Raw genomic sequence first — 27,848 nt, forward strand, 5'->3', positions numbered from 1 at the left:
CAAACAAACAAACAAACAAACAAACAAATAAATAACAAGTGTTTGTGAGGATGTGGAGAAAAGGAAACCCATGTGCACTGTAGGTAGAAATGTAAATTGAAGCAGCCACTATGGAAAACAGTATGGAGGTTCCTCAAAATTTTTAAAATACTATATGATCCAGCGATTCCAATTCTGGGTATTTATCCCAAGAAGACAAAAACACTAACTCAAAAAGATAAACGCACCCCCATGTTCACTGCAGCATTATTTATAAAAGCCAAAATACAGAAACAACTCAAGTGTCCACTGATGGATGAATAAAGAAAATGTGATACACACACACACACACACACACACACACACACACACACACAATGGAATATTACTCTGCCATAAAAATAATGAAATATCTCGCCGTTTGTGACCTTGATGGTATTATGCTAAGTGAAATAAGTCAGAGAAAGACAAATCCCATATGATCTCACTTATATGTGGAATCTAAAACAACAACAACAGAAAAAAACCAAGCTCATTGATAGAGAACAGATTGATGGTTGCCAGAGGTGGGAGGTAGAGTGGGGTGGGGAAATGGGTGCAGGGGTGTCCAAACTGCGGCCCGCGGGCCAACTGCGGCCCACAATCCATTTTTTAATTGGCCTGCAGCAAATTCCAAAAATATATTTAATTTACTTAAATAAACCAGGTGAGGCAATATGTACTTCACCTCACGTGAGTGGCCCGGCTGTTTGTATATTTTACCGCATATGGCCCTTGGTGAAAAACGTTGAAAAAAGTTTGGACACCCCTGGGTTAAAGGCATCAAAAGATACAAACTTCAGATTATAAAATAAATAAGTCATAGGAATGCAATTTACAGTGATTATAGCTAATAGTACTATTATGCTTATTTGAAAGTTACTAACAGTAGATCTTAAAAGTCCTTATCACAAGAAAAATAATTCATCATTTTGTAAGGGGACTTTACAAAATTTCATCATTTTGTAACCAGACTTATTATGATCACTTCATAATACATACAAATATATAATCACTATGTTGTACAAGTGAAACTAATATAATCCTATGTCAGTTATACTTAATAAAACATTAATATGTAAAAATCTCCTTCCTTCTCTCTCCCCCAACCCCATGCCATGCTTCATACCCCAAGTTGTGACTTTTTAGACCAGACAGCAAGGATATGCAGATTAATTAACATTATAAGAAAATGCCTGGACATGTTAGCTATGGTCCAAGATTATTGAGAGATCTTAAAATCTCAGCTCAGAAAGAAACTAATTCTTAATCTATAGGACCACTATAAATGAAGCAAAGAGAAAAAGCACCAGTTAGACTTTAGAATGAGATTCTTAGATAATCTAAAAATAAAAAAAATACCCACCAACCGATCAAATAAACAAACCCAAAAACCAGTCCTTAATAACATCCAGGCTTTTAAAAGTTTAAAACACATAAAAATGGATGAATTGCCTGTGCGTTTCAAGGGAAAATAGGTCCTTCCTGTCTCGAGTTAAAACTCTTTAGTTGAAGGTTCTGACTCTACAATTTTGGAGACTATGACGGCCTGACAGGCAAAATACAGGGTGAAAATCAAGATAATAGTAATTCGGTAACAAATTATAATCTCCAACTGGCCACCAGCACTTCAAAGTGACCATTAGTCAGAGTTCGTGGGGTGTGTGGTCACAGTGCTATAGAGAAGTATTGTCTTCTGTTTTTAAAATATAAATAGCCAGGACATTATCAATAAATAAAAAACAGAAACATATTTTATTACTACTGAGAACAAGCAGAGTGACTGCAGAAACACTACTAATGCAGTTTTTCTCTTAATTTCATTTATGTTTCCAAAACGCACATTTAAATCAGCATTTCTTACAACACAATAATACATCATCTAACTTTAGACATTATGTAATTTCTTCTCCTAACATCACTACAGAAATAAGCAAGGAAAATCTTCATTTCTTTTCAAACTGAGATAAGCAACTTCAAGTATAATGTTACTTAACTTGAAAGATAAACACAACAGATAAGCAATTTTCCATGGCCTCACCCATTAATTTGGATTAAATCTCACATCCATCTCTTTGCTGGTAGGTGGCCTATCTATGAAAATACATTTTGTATAAATTATTTTTCTATTTCTCAGTTCTGTGTCTCAGATTTCAGAGGAGAAAAATGAAGAGTGTATTTTCTAGAAATTTCAACACCAAGCAGCAGACAGGAATGACCACTGATTATTGCTGGTATTACTGGTCTTTGGCTCAGACACTCCAACTCTGAATCCTGTGAGAAGAGGCTCTTTAATAATCCTTCAGTGGATGGAGCCCTTTATATCAAGGGGTCAAGAGAGACCCTGGAATGTTTATTTGACCACATGTGCAATATTTCAAAAATGCTATGTTCAGGAAGTAACAAACAGTAAGGTCAGAAAGGGACTGAAAATCAATCAATCGACCAAAGTGTAATCCCAAGAAGTTTTTATTTCCACAATTACAGCCTAACAGAGTGTTAAATTCAATTCTTAAAGGATTAGTATTTTGATCTGTGATTAAAATTTAATGAAGACTTTATAGCTAGTTTCTGCTGATTATAGAAAAAAAATCTGATTTCATTATAACAAACTCTGTAAGCACTGTCAAAAATTTTGTTTCAGATATTCATTTAAGAAAGTTTTCAAATAACTAAACATTAGAAATCAGTAATCAACTTGCCTTTAAGTTTTTTTTTGACATGGAGATGACTTTTATATGCTATTTAAAATGGAATTTAACTTGTATTAAATTCAATTGTCCAAACCAATCAAGACTTCTACAGAAAAATATTTCATGTTTATTCTTTCCATAAACCATGCAATTACTTATCTTATTTATTATTTCCCAAATGCAAGTTAGCCCAATTTCAACATACCACTGGAATTCAGGAGACAGTTAGTACAGACACATTTAAAGCCAAGGATACCACTTATGTTTTATCTTGCCTACTAAGTGACTGACTACAGATGCCAAGAATGCAGTGCTGAGAAGGATGATCAGGATCAGCCTGAACACATACCATGATCAATTACTTATGTCTCCCATGGGCACAGGTAACACATACATATGTCACCACCCCTAGTACGTAAGTTGTCAGTCCGGCAGCCCTGAATTCAAATTCTGGCCTCACCATTTACTAGCTGCATGACTTTAGACAAATTACTAGTTCTCTTGGCTATAAAACGGGAATAATAATCCTTACATTTATCAGAGCTAAGTAACAATGAACATGAAAACTTAAATACAACCTGGCATGCAATAATTAATAAAAAACAGCTATCATTAGTACTACTATAGGAGTTTGAGTCTTTCAGAGCTCATTAGTGACTGGTCATTGAATGTGATCTTGAAATAGGCAGGTCCCTGTGAAAGTTTTCTGCTGTAGTGAATGAGTTACTCAGCAAGTCATTGGACGTATGGCTGCAGCCGACTGTGGCTGCATCTGCAAAGCACAGGCACTGATCGCTCAGGCAGGGCCCACGGATACAGTTCCATGAAGCAAGAAAGTTCCAATCACTCATATTCCTCAAACCAATACTCCAGGTCTGAGGTTTTGTCCATGCAATAGAGAAATGTGTCATTTGCTCAGAAAGAGGTTTAGAAAAATAATGGTTACAAAAATAGAACCATTTTAGTCTTCCTGGGACCACTTACCTACCCTACCAAGTACAGGATAAGAACTGGCAATTACACTCTTCTGAGCTTTTCTGGAGTCTTAATCTAGGCCTATTTAGCACTAGCCACACTGAAAGAAAATCTATCAACAGGAAACCTACTTTAATGACAAAGTATACATATAAAGGAAAAAAACCTTTAAAAATTTAAAGTTACTGTATTTTGCATGTATAAGGTGCACTTTTTTGCCCAAATTTGTGAGGGAAAAATAAGGATGTACATTATACATGGGTAGCACTAATTCCGTACCTATATAAATGTTTTTAATTCTTTTATTTATGCTTATGAGTTAAAAATGTAACTCCAGAAATCAATAACGATATCCATATGCAAAATAATACCCTGGAATACGATGATCGGTTCTGTTGAACTTCCGACGAACTTGCACCTGTGAAGAGTTCTTGGCTTTCTATGATGGGTAAATATAGTAAATTTGCTACCAGTACATAAAAGTTCTTGTACCTTGTATGTGTTCTGGTGTTTTGTGATTATTTATTACATAAAATTTCTTGTACCATAATATGTTAAAAAATAAGTGCCCAAATTCCTTTATAATACAAAAAACAAGTACAATATAAACAAATAACAATTTCAATTAAGAAACTAAATATAAACAAATAATTTGAATTAACAAACTGAAATGAAAGATTTTTTTTCCTGAAAGTTTAGGCCAAAATCATGGGTGCATTATACATGGCAAACTACAGTAGTGAGAAAAAGTTAGTTATGATACATAACCAACCAGGAAGAATGAACAATATAGCTGGAAGGAAACTAGGTCCTTTTATTATAAAAAGTATTCAGCAGTGAAAAACAGTAACAAATCATATATTTTTTCAAATTCTAACTCTGTGATTATAATTTCTAATAAACAGGTTTGGCTGTTACTCCAGGTCCTATTACGGTACATGATTTTACTGAGCCCGAGTAAATCAGATTGGAAAGCAATAAAAGTGGAAGGACACAGGATTTTAAAAGCCAGCAGACCTGGGTCCACTGCTGAGTTTAACTACGTGAGCTTGAATTCCCTTAAACTCATGCAAGCTCATTTCATCTGTAGAATACTGATAAGAATATTTTTCTCATTAGTTTGCTTGTGAGCATCAACCTAGATGCACGCGTTTCAAATAGTTGCACGAGCACTAACGTGCTGTCCCACCAAGTGGCTCTCAACAGAGAGGCCGCTTTTTCCACGGGTTTATTAAAAGAGACTGAGATTACTAGAAACGAGAGAAGCTAGGAGGGAAGTCCTGTGGACCCCACGCGAGGACAACTCTGCCTTGTTTATTGGGCAGAGCTTGCACGCTCCCTAGGACGAGCCCATGCCCACTACATGGAAATCTCATCATTTTTAAAGCATTCAACTCACTTACATGATTTGTAGTAATATACATAATATATGAGTGCAGTTATGCTTAGCTGTCAAGAGTGACACACTGATGTGAGGTCAGATGGGAAGATTACTTCTATTCCTCCATCTTCAGAAACACACGAAGTCATTTACAGCCCCTGAAAAAGGCTAAATAACTACACTTCACACAACCAACACTCAGGTATTCACTGCCAGTTATAATGCTATTTGGGGAAGAAGAGATTTGGTTTTCTGACTCTTTAAATTTAAATGCCTGACAGCTTTTTAAAAAATCATTTATAATATTTATTTAGTACTTACCAGATGCCAGGAACTGTTCCTAGTGCTTTCAACGTGTCATTTTATTTAATTCTCATAATAATCTTAAGGGGTATGCAACTACTATTATCCTTACTCTTACAAGAAGAAACCATGGCAAAAAGAAGTTCTAAAACGTGCCTAAAGTGACACACCTCCTTAGGGGAAAAGCCAAGATCTGAATCCAGGCAGTCTGACTCCAGAGCTCAAAAGTTGAACTAATATACTCTACCATCTAATAAAGTAAATAGTTAAGCAGAACATACAGTACACTTAATTGTTTCAAAAGCTTTAAAGACACTGGATTATAACTGAAGATCATGGGTCAGTCTCCATTTATTAGTGAACTAATCACGTCATCACATTTACTTGACTCAGCTGTTTGTGGGATTGGAGGTGAAGAGGAAGCAATGGCCTGGAAGAGTAACTACCAAAAATGATACTGCTCCTCAGAAAGATGAAAGCTCTTCTGGGAAATATCTGACTAATCTTTCTGGAAAACATATTCTGAGGAAATTCGCCAGGGGCCTCCTGATCATGTAATACATACTGACTAAAGTCAAAAGTCTGCTATTTTCAATGGGGACTTCTTTTCATGCACACATGGCTGGATCAGCTCTTAAACCGAAACGGAGCTAACACAAACCAAGATGGCATCAGGCCTCATCCCAAAAGAAACTGCAATAAAAACTTGGGTCACACGGCTACTAGATTCATTCATATGTGGCTGCAAAATATAAAGACATAACTTACTCAGTGAAATATCTCAAAATCTAAAAACTAGGATCATCATTCAGTTACGGTTTGTTTCACTTATAATTAGTAATGGACTTCTTGCCATTTCAGTTTCCACTGGAACCACTTTAATATAAAGAAAACTTGTTCACTTTTAAGTTCAGTGGGCTCTTCCTCAGTCTCATAATCATCAACTTCCCAATCACAGGAGAATCACTAACCACCTCCATTCTTTCTCCTCTGAGTGTGTCTGCTGCCTGCCCCACTGGATTCCTCCTCCTGATGGAAGCCCCTCAGATCATCTTTGTATGTCTCTTCCCACCACTCTTTCAGACGACTCATTTTGTACTTGGTCACATCTGCGCGATCTGTACACATCTAGTCCTAAACGTTCTTCATATGAGAATCTGTCAACTCAAATAGTATGATCAAGATGGTCCATGATTCTCTGCTATACCTTTATCACTATAGCTACCTCTGAGGGGATAATCACAAGACCTCATAACAATAATGTCCTGGACACAAAGCCCTGAGAATTCTCTGGGTTCTGCGGATCTTGCTGTGAGGCTTCCTTTGGTTTCTGAGAACATACCATGAGGAAAAAGATGGATAATTCCTCAGAGGATCCCAGGAGATCGCAGATCTGCACTGGGTAGCACAAGAAACTCAATTCTTAGGTGGACTGACAAAATAAGTGATAGCCTCCTATGACCTTAAAGAGGAAAAGACAAGATGGTACTGGGGCCCTTAAAACGCTTAAAAATGACAAATGTACTGAGCTAGAGAGGGGCAGTTTCTAGTCTAGTCTTCATAAACAGGATTGTTCCTAACCAAACTCCTTTCTAGCCCCCTGTTCCTGCTCTCCTTCCTTTTAGGTATCCAAAAGTCCCTCGTAGTTGCCCTTTGGTTGCCCAAACGCTCCAACCACTCAGCCCCCTCTCTGTTCTATCATGAACAATAGAATTTTGCAGCCCAGAACACGTCTTTCTTCTTCACCAAGTCTTCTTCGTGTTCGTCAGAGTCGCTGAAGTTGACCAGACATTAAGGAGGGAGGGGAATACCAGACCAACTAAAGAACATTAAATTAATCTCCAACTGGTAATATAAAGAGAGATAATTAGGGCAAGAGAACTTTCCTACTGTCTCTTAAGAAAACTACAGTGCCAAAAAACTGAAACAAATGACAGTGCCTGTTTTTCAGGGTGGGGGCATTAGGGCGTGACAAGGTGCATAGGGTGCAAGGCACCAGGAGGCACCATCCCCCAGTACCAACCCTGTACTTGCATGGCTGCCACACACTGTGCGCTCCTAGGTGCCGCCCTGGCCTTACTCTAAAGGCCCTGCGCCATTCTGCTTACACGTCAAAATGGTTAAGATGGCCCCAGTGGACAAGAAGGAAAAATTTTAGCTGCTTTCAAGTCACTGCCTGTGGAGAAGCAATTGGTTCTACTTTACCTTCTAATGTCCCACTAATTTCTTATTTAGTTTCTGGCTAAAACCTAAGCCCTTGGCTGGTGCCTGACCAACTTTCCTAAACAAAAATGGTACAAACACTGGAGGGTGAGAAAGTCTTCTGTCCCCAGGGCCTCAAAGTCTACTGCGCATCAGTCAGCAGTCTCAGGGCGCTGGCACATCAGATGCTGGGAAAACTAGTGGTGCGATCACAGGAGTCCCGGGGCTACCCAGCACGCCAGCCCCTTCCACCAACTCCAGCACCATGGCTCTCCCAGAGATTGTTGTACTGGGTCAGAGAATAAATAAGTAGCTCTATTACCCAACTTAAACAACAACAAAAATAGCTTTATTCTGATCCTACTTCTCCTACTAGGTATCCTCCATTTCTTGTTCCCTTTTCATTTTCTCACTTCTCATCTCTATTGAGCTCATTCCTGTCAGATTCTTACCCCCATTATTCCATCAAAACGACCTTTCTAAAGAGCAGTAATCACCTTCACGTGTCTAAATCTAAGAATCAATGTATGACTCCCTGTTCCTGATACACTTTCTTCCAGGACTGCTCTCACTCGGTTTTCCTCCCACCTCACTGGTGTTCCTTCTCAATCTCCTATTCTCTGTGATTTATTAATGTCTGAGTACCCCAAATCTCAATCATTGGTCCACTACCATTTTTCATTTATAGTCACTCCCTGATGATCTCATTCAATTTCATCATAACTTGAAACACCACATACTTGACAGTTCCCATATTTATGTTTCTAACTCAGACCTCTCTGACTCCAGCCTCACATTTAGATGCCTATTCTACACTGCCACTTGGATGTCCAGCAGACATCTCAAACTCAACATATCTTAAAAGGAACTCTTAATCTTACCTTCTCATCTCTTGCACCCGCACTTTCATCGCAGTTCAAAGCAACTAGAATTCACCCTTTCAGTGGCGTAGGCCCAAATGCCTAGTTATCCTTGACTCTTCTCTCTTACAACCCATATCCAATCTGTCAGGAAACCCTGTTGGCTCTATCTGTATCCCCCCTGCCACACTCTCACCTGAATTACTGCAACAGCCCCCTAATGAGTCTTTTGCTTATACCCTCATGCTTCCTCCTCCCCTAAATAGATTATTCTCAACAGAGAAGGCAGAAAGAAGAGAAATAAACGAGAAATACATCTATAATGCAGAGACATGAACTTAAGTATATACATCACAAGACATAATGAAGCAGCTGGATACTGGCACCTATACCATGAATGCAACAGTTCTAACACTAACAGGTATGTTGATAAGAAACTCAAATACTACAAGGGGCACTCCTGTCTGTGATAGTTTTTTAAAGTTGGGAACAATTCTCTGTCAAGTTCTGAAGGTGCTTTTCCCTGAATTTACATAATAATCACATTTCTGGAAAATTCATGATATATTAAGACAATGCAAAAATGCTTCATGTATACACGTAAAAAGTTATAGTCAGTGGTGGATTTTTACTAGGAAAGCACAGTACACCATTTTAACGCCACTGCGTGAGACTGGGGCCCTACACAACGACTGGTACCTGTCACTCATTCACGAAATGCCAGTAGCATCCCTTCAATCACTGACTGTGACAACCAGAAATGCCCTCACAAATTTCCCAAACAGCCCTGATGGTGGAGCCATTCCTGCTTAGAAGCACAATTCTAGAAATCAACTCGAGGATCCTCCAGCAAATCTTGACCCTGTAGTTTGATTAAAGGAAGTGTGAACAGACTGAAAAGCACAAAGTGCCACCCATCTTGAGTGTGGAATTACAATTTATTCAAGAACATCCTAGTATATCCATTGGTTCTCAGCCCAGATAGTCCCCTTGTTTTAACAGGCAGGTGAGCTTGGCTTTCTTGTGAGGGGGGTGGGGTTATGATAGCCGACAGCTACGCATTATACATAACTTGAAACCTTGGGAATGCTGCTACTTCGGAAATTCACTTTGCAGTAGAAAAACAGATGGGGAAGTACCAGTGTATAGAAAAGAACACTGGACTAACTGGAAATCAAAAGATACGGGTTGTAATTCAGGTTCTGTGAATAAAGAGATATATTCAGCTACTCACCAGATTTTTATCTACTTGGCTAGGTATTGGAACCACAAAGATGAATAGAAGAGTGTTTGCCCTAGAGACTATGTGTAGAGGGAGCAAATCAGTCTCCAACTCAGTCTTGGTTTCTTCAACCTCAAATCCGTATCTTCAAAGTGCTTTCCAAATGAAAAATAAAATTAAGATTTTATGTCTATGCTTGCAGTGTGCTGTGGTGCCACACTGGGGAAGCGTAAAATGAAGCAGGCAAGGCAGTTCTAGGGCTAAGATAAAGTCACCCCTGTGACACTGTTTTCTTTTTCACGTAAGAATATAAGTATTACTATATATCAAGTTAAACTATTTTGTTAATACTAAAACTCACTATTTATATTTCTACTTCTTGATAGAAAAAGATTGAGAGTATACATTCAAATGATCCTTGGGAGCAAAATGGAATAGAAATGGTAGTTAATAACAGGCTATTTTCCAAAAGCATTATTTGCTGTACCCCCCACCCCCCAAAAAAAAAACACCAACTTTTAATCATTTCATCCCTCACACAATTCCCATTCTGACAAAGCAAACTTGCAAAGAATTTGCACAGTAAAATTTTCTAGTGGGTAGAACAGTTCACAGGAGAAAATATAAAATAAATGGAACATTGAATCAATTGGCTGGAAACAGCATAGCTTTTAATGTTACCTATAATATTTATATCTAATTTTTAAAGTGAGAACATTTTAAAGTAGCAATATCATTTTGAAGCATGAGGATATGTTAATTTCTTGAGATTAGACAAAAAATATCAAGAATAAAAAGCATGAGTAATTTTCTCCTTACACAGATATCAGAAGTTACTCTAAATCATCAATACTTCTACTTGTCCTCCAACTACAACTTTGTCTACCTCTAAATAATTCTTATCCTTTCAATCACCATAAATCCTAGAGCTCCTAAAAGAAAAGGCTGTTCCTATCCAACTAGAATAAGAATGTTGTTTTGTAAGTCAGTCATCTCCTTCCCATCCCACACTCATATTCACACCCAATGCACTCATTTATTTCCAAACATAATGCTCCTATGTGGCTTTCTAAGCTTTGCATATATTATGTCCCAGGCTGTTCTGGAAGGCCTTGCCCCCAGTCCCTAAAGACCTACTCACCTTTAAATGCTTGGCTCCAATGACATCCGTAAGTCGCCCTCCTTAACCGCTACACAGTTAAAGCACTTCACCACGTGCTCCTATGGCACCTTTTTCATTCCACTACTGCATCATTTATGACATGACTGTGATTATTTACTACCTGTCTAACTCCCCGGTAGACTCTCTGTAAGCCTAAAGGCTGGGCAACACCAGGCCTGAATACAGATTTGCTAATGGAGAGAACAATTACGGAAGGTAATGGTGAAAAGGCTTGCATCCTTTTGCGAAAGATCCAAACCCTGAGGTCTATTACTTCCTCCAGTTTTGTTGTTTTAGAAGTTATTTATGAATCACAAGAAAAACACATTTGGTATGCACATTATCAATCATTCTATCAATTTTCAAGATTCAGCTAGATTTCTTTTCCCAAGGAAGAAAAACATCTCTGCAGCTGATGCACAAGACAAGTGCCTTTGATTCAGGCAGTCTATTAAATGCATATAAAAATTCATACTTCAAATATTTTTTTAAAATTTCCCCCTATTTAGACTATGATTCATCCAGAAAAACAGGAAAGCACAAAGGAAAAACAGCATGCCACACAGAGTTTACAGGGAAAAGTGGGTATGTTTCAACCCTACAATTCATACCTTTCAATGTCAAAATGTGCTTAATTCAAACAATAGAGATCAACCCTCCACTGCAAACTGAGGAACCACATGTGCAGTTATGATTACCACCTACTATGTCCAAACGGACTGTAAAGATACATTAAGGAGGTGTGAAAAGTACATACATAACACAGCAGAAACATCGATACACAAAACGTATCCAATAGCACAGCTAAGGTAATCTACAGAGAAGGAGAGGGGATCAACAGGTGTCCAATCTCCAGGTATAGTAACACAGGGACACATCACTCTGTCGTTCCCAGGGATGCTGGGCCCCACACTTGCAGGAAGCACAGTACCGGACGCACAGGTACACACCACAGCCTAATGTGAATGGCAGCCAGGAATGCCGTCTGTGCAGCCCTGCCCAGTGACTCTGGTAATCCACCCCCTCGTTATTCACTACTGTGTAGAGTCCATCTCAATAAACACATCTTTACAGGAAACATTTTTTTTAAAGAAGACATATAAGGAGATCTTAAACGTTTGGTTGTTTTTAAAAAACTGAATCCATTTTCAAATTTCTGAATATAAATATAATACGTTTGTTTTAGACATGTGGAATAATTTAAAATTAACAAGTATTATTTTCCTGTAGTTCTTAGAGATAATCATCATGAACATTTTTGTATATGGCCTTCTCATTTATTTTCTATGTAAATATACTTTTAAAAGTATAAGTGACAATATAAGGAGATTATAAATTATATCCTTAATTTTCACTTTTTAGGTTACTACCATTTTTCCATTTCATTAAATAGTTTTTTAAAAAAAACAAATAAGTAGGTAGGTAAGTAGGTAGGTGGTCGACAGATTCCATTACTGGCGACAGAGTCATTTACCTCCTAGTTACATTATATGAGCATTCTGATCTTGTTTCTCCCACTGCCAACATTAGGAAATACATAGGTCTGCTTATGTTACCTTTTACATTTAGGTCACATATGTGTGTCATGTACATGTTTTTGAATCTTAATAATATATGAAATATGATATTTCTTTGTAAGTATTAAGATTGAACAAATCTTTAGGTCTAAATCTGTTTATATTCTTTTTTAAACTGTCTACTAAGAACTACAAACTAATTTTTAATTGGGCATTATTTTCTTACTGACTTGAAATATCTTTATATATGGGTAATAACTCTATTTTTTATATATTAAAGAGAGAACACCTTTTTTGATTTGACATGCTAAACTTAATTGTTTTATTTTTAATGTAATTACATATATAAATCAAATGCAATTTGCAAAGGTCAAAATGTAATTTGCTACGTACTACATGTTGTTTATCTTTCCCCCAAATCCATCAGCTATTCATGGACATTCTCTCCAGTATATTTACTACTATACTTTTACATTCATTATTTGTAATGGTATTTTATCAATACAACATTCTTCTGAGCTTTCTATTCTCTTCCAAGTATTTGTCTATTTTATCAACATTATACTATTTTTTAACTAATTTAGCATTACAAATTCTCCTTCATTATTATTCTTTATATAAACAGTTTTTGGCTCTTATTTTTTCTATAAAAATAAAATTCAGAATCACTAATCTGTGAAAAATTACCACTGAGATTTTGATTAAAACTATATTAAACTTACAAACAAATATAAAGAGATTGAAACTAATTGTCTTCATATCTAGAAACACTCAGTCTCCCCATCCTTGCAGTGAAGTTTAAGAGTTTCCTACATGCCATTCATATTTCTTACAAAGTTTAATCTTCAGCATAGTTTTTCTTGCTACTATAAATGGGCTCCTTTTTTTCTTATATTTTTGAACTGGTTATTATTACTATATAGATCATGTTACATTATTTATTGTGAAATTTTGCTACACTAAATTAGTTTCACTTGATTGTCTTGGGGATTTGTTAGTATCTACAAATATCCTTATCCTTTCCAACAGTTCTCTCAGTCCTTTTTCTTTTCTTAATATACTAGTTTGATATTTCAGAGCTATTTTAGACAGTAGTGATGATAGCTGGTTATGTTGCTAATTTGAATAATTCACCATTATTAGTATTTTGGCTATTGATAGCTTGATTGCAATTTGTTTAAAAAATTATCCATACTTCCCATAAAATATTAACAATAGACATCTCTATTCAATAGAAATCTCTAACAATAGATATCTAAACAGTGAGACAATGAGTGATTTTATTTTCCTTCACATTTTGCCAATAAATGGATTATTTACATTTTCCAAATCTACCTTTATCCTTTTTAAAATTACATTTTGATTTATGCTTTTTAAAAAAATCATCCCTTGGACTAACATTCTCATACATGTATGGGAAAGTATCAAAATAGCTATAAAAATATTATCACTTTTTGATCTACAGATAACTAGTTACATCCCATAATTTCTAAATTTTATTAGCCACAAACTCTTCCGACTTATTTTCAAGTTTCCTAAAAAGAATGGACACACACATCCTTACCTTCTTATCTCTCTTAATGTTTCTTGCTTATGGAGAACATTTTTTTAAATTAAATTTATTGGGGTGACATTGGTTACTAAAATCATATAGAATTCAAGTGTACATTTCTATAATACATCATCTGTATATTGCGTTGTGTGTTCAACCACCAGATGGAGAACATTTTTAACTGCAAATAATCTTGGTTAGCAATTAGTGTCTTGCAGAAGGCAAGAGAGAAGCAAACCCTAAAAAAGGCTCTCTTTAGAAAAAACATTCTACTGCCCTTTGTAAAAGATAGCCTATCTAAAAATAATGTCTGGATACAAATTTCTCAAAATAAACTTACTCTGCTAATAAAAATGGTATCTCAACTTTTTATTAAAATACATTTTTTCTTAAGACTACAGTACAAGATGCCCTAAAATAAGCCATTTGATATTAGGAAAGTCATGACATTCCCAGATAAGCATTCCATGAATCAATACTCTTGATTCAGGGCTCCAGATTCCAATACTCTTAAGACTTGCATTTAACAAATGTATGTGGCAATTTCTTCAAATCCTCATCAAATCCTGTTTCCTTCATTTTCATTAAGTAACCATTATATTAAACCTATTTGCCATGTGAAATAATGAGTTTGAGATATAATACATTATCAAAAGATGTTAACTTCAAATGTAAATAGCCAAATTTTCATTTTTACTCTACCAGGGAAGTTTCAAAATGCTAAAAAATTGCAAACTGCTACCCATCCTCTAAAAAGAGAAATGAAATAATTAGGTCACAGTAGGTAGCTCTTTTGTTGGAGGAAAAGAAAGAAGATGATAAACGCAACCAAAATGTTTATTGTCACTGAAATTCTTCAGACCTGAATTCCAGGTACAAGTCTTGATGCAGGTTACTATGACAACTTAAATTACAGAAAATGCCCCCTTTCTACCAAGTTGTTTTCTCCACAAGATCATTTCAAACCTCCTAAAATTTGTGTGCATGAATTACCTGTTAAAACAAAAACATCTCTTTACCAGTTTTATGCAGAAATGACCCATCTAAACCCTGAAAACCAAGGATAAGTATATAAAAAATAAATTCCCTTCAGTCCAAATGGGACAGAAAACCTGAACTGAACACACACACACACACACACACACTCCTTAAAACACAAAACGCTGAGAGTGTTCTGAAACTACTCCCCATTCCCAGAGGCACAGTATATTACCACCATATGCTTGAGCACAGAAACTATAGGAAATTACTTGCAAGGCAGTTTGAAAGAAGAGTATAGAGCTAAATTCTGTTTATCATTATTTTCCCCCTCACTAATGCTTTTTACAGGAAGGTACCAGAAAACAGGGGTGGGGAAGATTGTAGTCCTGTTTCAAAAAGAAACAGATGCAAATAAATAATCTGTAACATCTTATTTTGTTTTACTTAATCTGTCCTTTTTTCAGAAAAGATATGGAATTTAAAGTTTGCTCTCACACTGTTGCAAATTTATAAACGTAACAAAGATGCCTTGTGATAAAGTGCGAATTATTCGCTGTCATCATTCTCTAAAAGAATAATGGCTTGAGAGAAATTGTATCATTATGGAGAAAATATGATTTAATAGAGATAATCTGATTGTAAGGCATTAAAAATTTTAAGTAGCCCCATGAGAAAAGAAATTAAGGCAATACTGAGAATTTAAAGCTGGTTTTGTTGCTCATCAAAGTTAACATGACTAAAATTAGATGTTTCTTTTGGAAAGGCTTAGAGAACTCACCTACCTTCTTCCTATGAGTAAACTGAGTTACTTCAGTAGCCAGCATAGGCAAAAACGTTTTATAAATTTGACATATAGCTATACCCTTCATTTATGTAAAACAAACAAAACATCATTTAAAAAAGGAAACAAAGCAGTATGCTATGGGAGCCTCTTCGCACTTGAAGTCAAGAATCAAAGGCATCTAATTTTTAGCATATTGAGCATTTGAGAAGAAACAGTGAAAAATGAAAACTCTTCAGCAGCAAACTCCAAGCAACTCATATACCTCCTACCTGTATTAGTAGATAACTACTAGTTTTCCAAGAGAAATAAAATAATTAAATTGTTCAAACTCAAATGTACACAATCCCTCAACATTAAACTTGAATTACAGTTCCTTTTTGGCATAACTTAAACATAAATCCTGCTAAACAGAAAATAATTCATGTATTAAAAAAAAGAATTACAGAATAGCTTCATCAGTAACGGACGCTAAAACTACAATTTAAGTGACTATCTAATCATGGAGCGAACTTTAGTCAGTTGAGCTACATAATAATTTTTTTCCTTATGCTTTCCTTCTTTAGACTGTACTACAACTATGCAGGGCATTACAAACAGCAGGGCCCAACTAGAATTTTTCAGTTCTCACATGTATATAACAAAATTGCCTTATTACAATCAGGCAATCATTTACTCTCAACACTTGTGGCCTTCGTGTCAGTTTTTGCTAATCCACAAGCAATGTAGCAGAGTCCATACGAGAACTGAACCAGTGAGAATATGGATTTGTGCTTTTGGGAATCCATTCCTTCTACATAGTCTAGTAATTACTAGAAGTCTCTACAGTTATACTTTTTTATTTCAAGGGGAAATTAATTTATGTGAGACCTTTGAAATCCATCATCTAGGCAAAAATGCAAGCATATAACTTTTGCAAGTGAAGAACTAAGGAATTTATGAGACAGCACACTGGTTGGTGCCCTTAAAGAGTTTATTCACCTGTAAAATGTGAACGGTTTATTCAAAAGTGATTTACTTACTACAAACAAGGTCAAATTATTTTCCTTCCTGGGACAAATAAGTCGCTTTAATGTTCAAGAGACAATACACATCAAGCATACAAAAAGCAAGTGGAAAATAATTTAATAGTATATTCTCACCTCAAGGGATTTTGTGCCCCCCACCCCGTACTTAATGGAGTCAATTATTGACACTACTAAAGAGATGGAGGCTCAAACTATAAGATGTATTTCAGACCTATCAAGACCTTCTAGCCTCTCACTGTTAGAAATACAGAGTCTCTGCTTTAAGGGGATGCCCATTTAAAACATTAGAATAGTGCTCAGGAAGCACAAGAGTGGTGCTGCACCAATTTGCACAATTTTGCTTCAGACTCCGAATCTGAAACCCAAAGCATGTTTCATGAAGCTAGTATTGTCGACCCAAACTTGAACCGAGGCTTTACATTACAGTGGCAGAAAGACACCGCCACTCACCACACTCCGACTTATCTAAATAAAGGGCTTACAAATGATGATTCTTAAGAGTTCACCACTGAAACACAATCTCTAAGTCTCCCAAACTTTGAAAAATTGTTTTTGTTGTTGTTGTTGTTTTTAAAGTCACTGCCAGCAATATTCTTCTAGGAAGTATGTAAGAAGTGCAGACGCACAGACTCACCTTGCTGTGCTGGAGTCCCCAAGCGGGAGGAGTGTGAGGTAGTCCTGAGGAAGGGTAGAGCACCAGGCAGGTATTCTAGGAGGAGATACACAGGCACCTGAAAAGGTACACAGTGTTCTTATAGGCCTGGCTAATTTTTACCTTAAAAAATGCTACACCATCCCATTTTAACTTATAATTATTACAGAGCAAAATACACAAGCTTTCAGCTTCAAATAATTTTTCCAAGAATTTTTCCTCCCCTTTCCAACCCTCCCCTTTAGTTGAATTGCAGTACTTGTGGGGTGGGTTTGTTTGATTTGGTTTCAATTCATATTTTCGTGCCTTTGAAACAGGAATTTCAGTTGTTTCTTTAAAAAGGTCATTTGATGGACCCATGGTGTTCTAGGAAAGACTCTGTGACTTCTTTTCCCCAGACTAAAGCTCCCGGAGACACCACAATCATTTCTTGAAAGCAGTTTAGCAGTTAGACATTTAGAAAACTGCCTAAAGCGAGGGCCTGAAAATGAAGTTGAAGGAGAGAGCTCAGGTTTTCAGTCCTAAAAAATAAAAACAAAAACATGCCGCATTTTTCCTTGGTGAGTACAAGTTGCCACCACTGGCTACCCTAAGAAACTTGGCTCCAGTTCTTTTGACCATTCTATTGCCGAATGCTGTGAGAATGTGAAATGCTGCCATGACAGTAGTTATAAAGAAAGTTTAAGAAAGAAATCTTGGCTACAAGATGAGAATTGACGCAATTCCTATGTCTGCTGCATTCAGACTATGCCCTTCACAGATGTTTCTGCATTTATTTATAGGAAGGTTACTTTAGTAACAAGACCATCTTCCATCAACTATTTTTTTTAATATCCCAAGAAACTGAACTATTTTTATTATGTAGAGAAAATGTCACCAACAAAGTTACAATCAAATTCTTAGTTATGAAATATGAAATATCAAACTAGAAATAACGTAAGGAGAAAGAGCCGGTAGACCCCAAATCTGATGCAAGCTATCAGAAAATATATAAATTTCAAACACAGCTGAGGAAGGGGAAGTTAGTCCAAATGTCCCCTTCCATGACTGGGTTCTCCCTGCTCAGCAACTATACTTCTGAATGGAGACATTGTCTCCCAAACTGGTTATTAGACTAACGTAACTTAATAGTAGTTATAAAAATGCCATTCGTTTCCCGATTATTTTTTACATAGCGTTATAGCTACAGTGCAAAGGTTCATTAGTGCATGCTTCCAAGTTTTAAAAGAAAAAGAATAGCAGTCACATTAATTCTTTTTTCTAATGAAAACGAATAGGCTTTAAGCCAACTGGATACCACAGAATTCCTGTTTCATCTTCTTATATCAGATGGATTAGAGCCTCTGGCTTCAACTGCTTATCGCCTAAAGAAGCTAGAGGAAAGACACATTCGAGGCTGATGTGCCTTGGTAAAAGGGCCTGACCATGAAGCGTGATATCATCCAAACGTAATGGAGGGGCAACCCTGCTGGGAAAGAGGACTGTCCGGGCGACAAATTCAGAATCACAAGAGAAGAGGCCAAACAGACTGCTCACCCTAATTCCCATCCTTTGACCTAGAAGCTACCTGGAATCCATCCTGGTTGGCAAAGGGATTCTTACTTATTTAAATCAAAATCTCTTTTCCTACCCATCTTTGCTCTTTTAAAACCTCATCTCTCTTTTTAGTTTTGTTTTCAAGACAATCTTTGAGAAGTGGGAAGTGGACAGCTGAGAAAGTGTTTTTAAAATTGACATAACCATTATCTTCTTTGTCCATACAATAGTTACTATTACCACAGCAGGGCACTTAAAGGCCAAGATTATGATGCTTGTTCCCTCATATATAATTCAAAATGATACTAACTTACATATGAGTATATGCTGATATGAAAATCTCTCCTTTTAAGATTTTTATAATTATAAAATTCTGGATGAGTCAAGGCTCTTTGGGATGGGACAGAAAGTGTCCCAGTCGTGCTGCTGTCCTGGATGCCTGTGGGAAATGGCAAACCTGAGAAGAAGTGAGTGACTCATGCTCTTGTACACCTGCCCTCACCTCTCTGGTCCTTGTGAGGCCTCAGCTGTCTCCCCTGCCCGGCCCCACCAACTTTCCATGTTAACCAAACTCCAACTCACCCTCCAAGAGAGAACTCACATGGCTCACATCTCCTGGGAACCTTCCCAAACGAATCATTCCAGGTACTCCCAAGGGGCTGGCTAACAGTACTCACTGCCAGTGCTTCCTAAATCCTCACAACCCGATAAGGTAGGTAAGCTGCGATAAGGGAATAATCAGAAAAGAAAACTAAAAAATAGAAAGGTTAAATAACTGGCCCAAGGTCATAGAGCTATTAAATAGCCAGGAATTGAACTCAGGCAAACGAACTTCAGAGCCCATGATCTAAACAACAAACCTCACCATTCCCAATATATAACTGTATTGCAAATATTTAGCATAAATCATACCGAAATGTTTGCCTTCGCTTGAGGACAGAGACATTTTGCACTGATACCTGCATTTACAGCACCCAGTACATAGGAGGTGCTCGATAAATGTCCGTTGAGGGCATGATGAATTCAGAGGGTTTTACAGAATGGCAATGGTTGTTCAGCGGTGCTAAGCTTATCATCAGCGAAAGCCCTGCCTAGCTAAGTGATTCCTTTTACCTAGATATAATTCTCCTATGACCATGTATCTGAAAAACAGATATTACATTAGTAAATGAAATGGACCAATAACCAACATAGACCAACATGTGCAACATGGGGTAAAAGGAAGAGATAAAAATTAGAAATCTCTGTACTCAAATAATTATATTATTTTTGATAAAATTAAAAGTAAGGTTATTTGAACATTCACTGGACACTTCTAAAGATGTGCTGAAGATCGGCATTTTCCTATTTTGGTAGCCAGCCTCCAAAAAGTTTTGCCTCCTGGTCTTCACACCCTTGTGTATTCTCCTCCCACAATGAGCAGAGCAAACTTGTATAGCCTGTAGGATATCATGGATATGACATGTGACTTTCAGGCTAGGTCATAAAAGACAATGCAGATTCCATCTTGCTCTCTCTGATCACTTACTCACGTTACCGAGATGTTCAAACAGCCCTATGAAGAGGTTCACGTGGCCGGAACTGAGGCCTCCTGCCAACAGCCATTCGAATCTGCCGGGCATGTGAGGGAACCACCTTGGAAGCAGATCTTCCCGCCCCGGTCAAGCCTTCCTACAGACTATTTACAACATGGAATAACACCTGGACTATAACCTTATTAAAGCTCCCGAGCCACAGCCTCCCACCTAGACCATTCCTGGACTCCAGATCCAAAGAAACTAGGTGAGATAAAAAATGCTTATTGTTTTAAGTCCCTAGGTTCCAAGCAACTTGTTATACAGCAATAGAAAACTAAAATATATGCTGTGGCCTACAGTCTTTATTTAAATTAGTTTATAAGAATGCAAGTAGAAGTTACTGATGTATATGAACACAATAACAGGTTATTATTGTACAATTCCTATACAGAACACAAGCGAAACGAATGAAAAGAACTCAAGAGCAAAATAAATTCCAGTTTCCAAGAGGTGGTGCCTTTTTTTCCTTTTTTCACAAATGAAGAATGCAGGCCCTTCATTTGCTTGTAGATGTCTCTTGTGACTACTGATTTGGTATATTCCCTTCCTCCAAACGAGGCCTACCAGGAAGGATACCCAATGGACAACAGTGGCCCTTTTATTACTGTAGGAATCAGAAAAGAGCTTATTGTTCTGGTTGTCCAAGTCTCGTAGGTCATGTAAGAAAAAGTCTAAAGGTTTTGGAGGAAACCAGCTACTTTCTATGACTCTGACACGTTTGCAAGTTAAAAAAGCATGTTGCTTTTTACTGAAAAGAGAAAAATCCATATAAATATTGAAGTATATTCAATCATAAGTAAATATTCAGCTCTAAATAAAATGTGATAGCAAATTTTCATAAGTGATCTCCTTGTATCCACAAAATGAATTAAAACCACGAATATTATGCAAATTTGAAGTTCTCCTAAATTTTTAGTGTTTTTAATAAGGGAAAGGAGAGGAACATTCAAAGCAGTTTCTTTTTTTTTTGATGTTGAAGACATCAAAACTCACAGACATCCTACATCTCTGAATATTAACACAGTTCTGCTAAAACCAATATGCAGTGTTAGTACGAAAGGTATCTTAGGTTTTACATATTCCATACGAAATGTTAAAACAATAAAATTACAGAAAGAACAGGTAGACTTTCTGTGGAAATAAATCCATTATGAGGCTATCAGCTATATTACTTTGCAAAGCAGAGGGCAATGGTAATAAAAATAATTATTCATATAATAAAGACTTACCAAGCCCTTATTATATTTAAAATATAGTAGGGATTATAAAGGTAGATAAGATGGGTTTCTTTCCACTAACTATGCAATATTTATGGGACATAACTAATATCTAGTAATAATAATACCAAATAAATGTTCTGGAAGCACCAAAGAGACTTGAAGAAAACTACAGTAGAGTTTACATTCTGATGGGTAGATGTTCAATGACCTTCATGAAATAACTCATTATACTCGTACGTGACTACATTTTTTGAGACTTTTCATATTAATATGTTACAAGTCCCATAATACAAAGCTGAGGTTCAGAAAATTAGGTGACCTGATTTGAGCCCAGATCCTGCCTTTTAAAAAATAGTAAACACTCAGTAAATAAGTGCCAGGCAATACTCTGCACCCCGTGAAGGTATATTTTATAATCCCCATTTTGCAGATGAGGAAACTAAGATTTCAGAAGATGTGGTACCTTTCTAGGTTCACACAGCTAGTGAATGGTGGCGCCCTGATGTGAACTCAGGTGTCTGCTTTTTTCTAACAGACTTCCATCCCAGGTTCGTTCACATGACCCATGCTGCTCCTAATAAGTGTTCACACTCTTTCCTGAACCTTTCCCTTCTGGGCTAATAAACTGACCCATCAACCACAGGAACTGAAATGCATCCTTGTCAGTCTTATGATTGGTTATTAAATGTCATGCAGGTAAGTGAAGAGCAACAAAAGAGAAAGACAAGCAAATTATATGATCAATTATTTTTCAAATAGCCGAGCAATCACTTTTTGATTAGACCAGTTTGAAAAATGCATCTTATAAACTGTGCTGAATGTGGTATCCAATGATTATTTGTATAGGGTCTCCTTCCCTTGGCTAACATCTCAATATCGCATATGCCAGAGAGCTGTTTGCTGATTAACTGCAAAGTTTTGATAAATATTCGTCAAATTATCCAGGTGTCTTTACTGAAGATCTATTCCAATCTGAGCTGGCCAAAACAGCCACTGTTAAGTGCATGCAGTTTAAAGGGCAAACAGAACCACATTCATAGAAGCTGCATTTCCCTATAGCACACGTATCAGACAAATGTGATATTGGGACATATTAAAGTGTTACATCAAGTAAGCACTGAGAAGCAGTCCAATCCTCAGTGTAGTCCAGTGATTAGGACAGAACACACAGCTGGGCCATTTTAGAGAAAACATCAAACTGGTAGAAATGTTAGGAGGGAAAAAGACCTGAAGAGTAGAAATGGAAGCAGGCTCCTTCTGCAAAGGAGACATCATAAAACTGCCTCTGTCGCTCAGAAAGTACAAGGCTTTGCTGGAGGCACAGTGAGTTTGCAGAAGAATTTAAGCAGGATAGGTACACGTCTGAAAGAGCTGCTTTCTATGACCAGGAAAAATTCAAGTAAGTTAAGTGGTTTTTAATTTAAATGAAGTAAACTACAAATGTAATAAAACCGATGAGGTTGTGAACAGTCCTTTAGCAAATATAATTTCTCTCAACATACTAAAGGAATTCTTTAGAGGGATCCACAATGTTTTGTGTTTTTGTTAGACCTACGCCCCTACTGCACTATGGAGTCCTGTCTCATTTCTTTTTTATAGTCCCAGCACTTAGCACCACATCTGGTACACTCAGTAAATGAGGATGAAAGGAAGGCCAGGAGGGGGCGTCTAGATAAAGCAGGAATTTGACATGCTATTTTCTGATGTGGCAGTGCAGACAGCTCGCTGATACAAATTTCTCTTTTCCTTTTCCCCATCCAAGGAAGGATTCATTGCGGGAGGGGGGGTGGGGGGGTCAGGAGGTGGGTGGACAAGGATAATTCTTTAAATGAAAGAAAAAAATAATAAAAAACAAACAAACTTGTGACTTTCGGAGAACTAATTTTAAAAAGACCCTACCATGAAGAAAAATAAGTTCAAATGTAAGGAAAAGGTTAATTTTTAAAATACACTAATTTCAAGTGACAATGATTTTCATTCTCTGTTTAAAACAAGAGTTTATAGAAAGATTTTAGCATACATTTAAAAAAGGTGACAAAGGTAGAGAGCAAAGAATATTCTACTACTGAAGTTGAAAATTATGATAGTATGTTGGCACATTCAAGTATGCTTTAAACAATGGTCTAATTTTCTAAATTGAGCTTTCATAATACTCGTATATGTTCCTCTTGAATACATGTCCTCATTTCAGTTCAAAGAAAAGCATAAGCAATAAAGCTACCTTAAGTTAAAGAAAAGAGTGTCGTTATGTTTCAACACTATTTCAGCCAGGCACTTGTGCAGATCGCTCTTTACATAGTTCTGAAACATCATCATTTCCCTAGTGCCTTAAGGAAGGGCAGTCCTTAGAGCATTTCTGGAGTTATATACAGTCTCCCTAAGTTTTCAGTTTAGTTTGGTGTACTCTTTCTCCTTGCTGAGAGCCTATGATATCTATGGTAGTGCGTGCTAACAACGTTCAATTTGGCCCCAAACTAACCAAAAGAAAGCTAAGAGGCAAGACCGCATAGTTCTCATAATGTTTCTCGGATTTCGGTCAGTTCGTACCATGTTCCAGTTCATACCAGTTCACTGCCTAGTAATAGCTCTAAAAGTCAAGAGTCCACTCCTGACCCCCCAGCTGCAGGAAAAATGGCGGAAACACACAAGGGACAGTGTAGAAAGGGTGGGGGGAAAAGGGGAAAAAGAAAGGAAAATGATTAAAGCAAACCAAAGTGGCAGAAGAGGGGAGGGGGGTCAGAAAGTAACAGGGAACTGTGTCAGGGCCTTGAGAGGCCAGCAACATCAGAAGCGTGGGAAATACACCGAAGAGACCAATGGACGGCTAATCCCTGCACCACTGAGATGGAAACCAGGTGAGGAGGCCAGGCCAGCAGCAGCGCTCAGAGGCAAGCAGCCCTGGCACGACTCGGGAACTGGCAGCAGCATGCACATCGCAGGCCCCAAAGGGCACAGGGGACCCATGAGTGTAGAGGGTCCAGCTGACCCAAGAAACGTGAGGCCGTTCACACTGTATGAAATCAAGGCTCCAAAAAGAAAACTGGCCTTGTCCCCTACACACTGTGGAGGTAGCACAGACAACAGCAAACACCCTCATCCCACTGTGCTGTGATGGGAATTTGAAAGTCATAACCTCCTTGAGCCTCAGTTTCTCCTCTGCAGAGCAAGCTTTTGGGAATATGAGGTTTGCCAATTAAGTTCGCAAACTCATCCCAGAGACAGTGCTACATACCTCATTGCTGAATATCACTAGTCACCTTCAAAGTACCCCCCTTGGGGAGTTGTGCACCAACACCAGTGCCTACCTAGTCCACCCTTCAAAGCAATTCTGGAACTCTTCCTGGAATGGCCATCGGAGCTGTCATTGTATTACCCTTGATGTCCTGAATGTCATCAAAATGTCTTCCTTTCAATATTTCCTTTATCTCCAGGCAAAGAAAGAAGTCACTGGGGGCCACATCAGGTGAGTGGGAGGGTGTTCCAATACAGTGATTTGTTTACTGGCTAAAAACTCCCTCACAGACAGTGCCGTGTGAGCTGGTGCATTGTCGTGATGCAAGAGCCATGGATTGTTGGCGAAAAGTTCAGGTCGTCTAACTTTTTCACGTAGCCTTTTCAGCATTTCCAAACAGTAAACTTGGTTAACTGTTTGTCTGGTTGGTACAAATTCATAATGAATAATCCCTCTGATATCAAAAAAGGTCAGTAACATCGTTACAAGTTCGTGAACTTAATTGTCATACCTCGTAAGTACATCTGATGTGACTTTTAATAACTGGCATTAGCAATATCTCTATGGCCCTGGGAGATGCAGGATTCTAGAAGAGGATGAACAGAAATTATAAAGGTCACCCCACCTCCTGGGTGGGGGAGAACTCAACTTGGGATGCTGGGGAAACCGGACTGGCTATAACTATCTCACCCCTTTAAGGCTGAGGGCAGGCTGTGCTACAGGGTCCCAGAGACCAGGAGAATCACTCGGTACAAGCCAGAGTTAGGAAAAAAGAAACTTGTCTACACACTTCAGTTAATAGCACTTTCTATGTGCAAAGCCACTGTTCTAAGGACTTCATGCATATTAATCCATTTATTTCTCATAATATTCCCATGAAATAGGGATTTTCCTCATTTTCTGATGAGGCAAGAGGCACGGGGTGGTTAACTAACTTAGAAGCCAGGTGGCCCAGGTAGTAAATGGCAGAGTCTGCACAGGAATGCAGCAGTCCTGTCACTGCAGTGTGTGCTGTCACCCACGCTGCCAAACTGCCTCTCTCTCGCCAGGACTCACGGGGCTCTCCCGGCAGGAAAGCCTTCTCACCCCGAAATACTAAGCTCAGCTGCCCTTCCCCAAATTCCACATCTGTAGGATGGGGCTGAAACTACTTCCTTCCCAATGGAAAAGAATATTTTTATGTGAAAATGCCTAACAAATACATGGAAAGATGCTCTATAGCATACGTCATCAGGGAAGTGCAAATTAAAACAAGGAGATACTACACACCTATTAGAAGGGCCCAAATCCAAGACACTGACAACACCACATGCAGGTGAGACTGGAGCAGCAGGAACGCGCAGTCATTGCTGGTGGGCTTGCAAAATGAAAGACAGAAAGTATGGCAGTTTCCTAGAACACGACACACTCTTTCCACAGGATCCAGCAATCGCGCTCTTTGGTATTTACCCGAAGTCTAGTATAGATCCACGAAATGGGGATTGCTATGCCTCCTTCACATACCACAGATCAAATGTGATACAGACTAAGTAGGTTAAAGTTAACAAGGAGAATGGCTTTGAAAACTGTGATACAGCAATAATCAATCATACTTTAAATGGTACTGTCAAGTAAAACCTCCGTCGGTGATCACAACAGCCAGGGTGCCTGCAGGAAAGCTGAGTCCCTCTACAGTACAGACAGACTGGTTTGGTTCGGCCTTTGCTTGTGATTAATTTGACAAGAAGAGGCCAGGTCATTCAGCATACCTGCCTCATTCCACCTCTAGGAGAAAGGCACCAGCAACTAAGACGTTGACATTACACAGGGTGACCAGATACTTTATCATCCAGGATGGAAGGTCTTATTATACCAAAACAGCAGGCGTGAACCACAACTGACCCATTAAGCCAGGACAAATGTCACCCTAACAATACACTTCCTTCCTCTTTTAATAAAGTAACTGCCTCAGTATCTCCTTATGCTGTCCATAAAAGTACCTATCCATTGCCTATTTTCTACTGGACAAAATCTAAATTTATAGGATAATATGCTAATAATGTTCTTCAACACTCCCCGCCCCCCAAATATTATGTTTGATATACTGTTTGGTAAAGAAGGCAGTCTGATATCCTTCATTCTTGAAATGAAAGTTTTAATAGATTTTAAATTACATAAAAATTCACTGAAGTATTTTATTTTGTAATTTTTTAAAAAAATTAGCTTGAATTTATATTATTCTTACAATGAGACTATCAAAACAGTGTGACATCTACATCTCTAGCAAAAATTAAAATCAGGGCATTTGTAACGACTGCCCGTGCCTTGGCTCAGCCTGCGCTGCGCCTGGCGAGGCTCCTCAGCTCACCAAGAAATCCTCTCTCACAGCCAAGAACGTAGTACTATCCCCACCCTACTCTCACTGGTGAACAGGAAGACACTGATAGAATTTAAAGCACAAATCCACCTACTAGGAAGTGTTTTGTTTGGCCAACACAGTGTTTTTGATGTTTTTAAAAGTATGGAAATCACCCCCCAAATCCAGATATTTGGCTTCTCTGAAAACACCTGAAGATTTGCCAAATGCTGGTCCACCCACATTTCCTAAGGGCAGTGATCAGCTGGAGCTGAGGGGGGACCCCCCCCCCCATAGGTAATTCGAATACTCTAACTTGCCACACATCCTGGAACTACTCAGCCTTTACACCCAACCCGCTTCAGCCCGTAAGGCCATCTGCCTGATTGCTGTGATGAGTTTGCAGACACTGCCATAAAGCATTTGTAAATAAACACACACGCCCTATACACACAGAAGGCAAATCAGATCCAAGGCAGGGGGATTGTATCCTCAGAGCCCCAGGGGTTCTAGAACAGGAGCCTCCAGTACCACACCAGTCTGTTGGCTGACTGCTCTGTTTCAGCTCATTCTTTGGCTCACTTGCAGGGTCTCCCTCATCTCTGCTTCTTCTCACTCTGT

General features: G+C 38.0%; 1 protein-coding gene across 3 annotated transcripts in view; it reads right to left on the reverse strand.

Moving 5' to 3' along the window:
* The window catches only part of RASSF8 (Ras association domain family member 8), a 102,021-nt gene that overhangs the window by 51,685 nt on the left and 22,488 nt on the right, over positions 1-27,848 (reverse strand). Inside the window, exon 2 of one of the 3 annotated variants that reach the window (XM_019737618.2) lies at positions 17,310-17,384. The exons of 1 other annotated variant lie outside the window; for it this stretch is intronic. The gene's annotated coding sequence lies outside the window, so the exon portion shown is untranslated. Of the gene's footprint in view, positions 1-17,309; positions 17,407-27,848 lie in introns of those variants that run through there. One more of the 3 variants, XM_074325909.1, reaches the window with a different exon arrangement.

Source organism: Rhinolophus sinicus, linkage group LG02 (genome assembly GCF_036562045.2).
Source record: "Rhinolophus sinicus isolate RSC01 linkage group LG02, ASM3656204v1, whole genome shotgun sequence".
NCBI classification, from domain to species: Eukaryota; Metazoa; Chordata; class Mammalia; order Chiroptera; family Rhinolophidae; genus Rhinolophus; species Rhinolophus sinicus.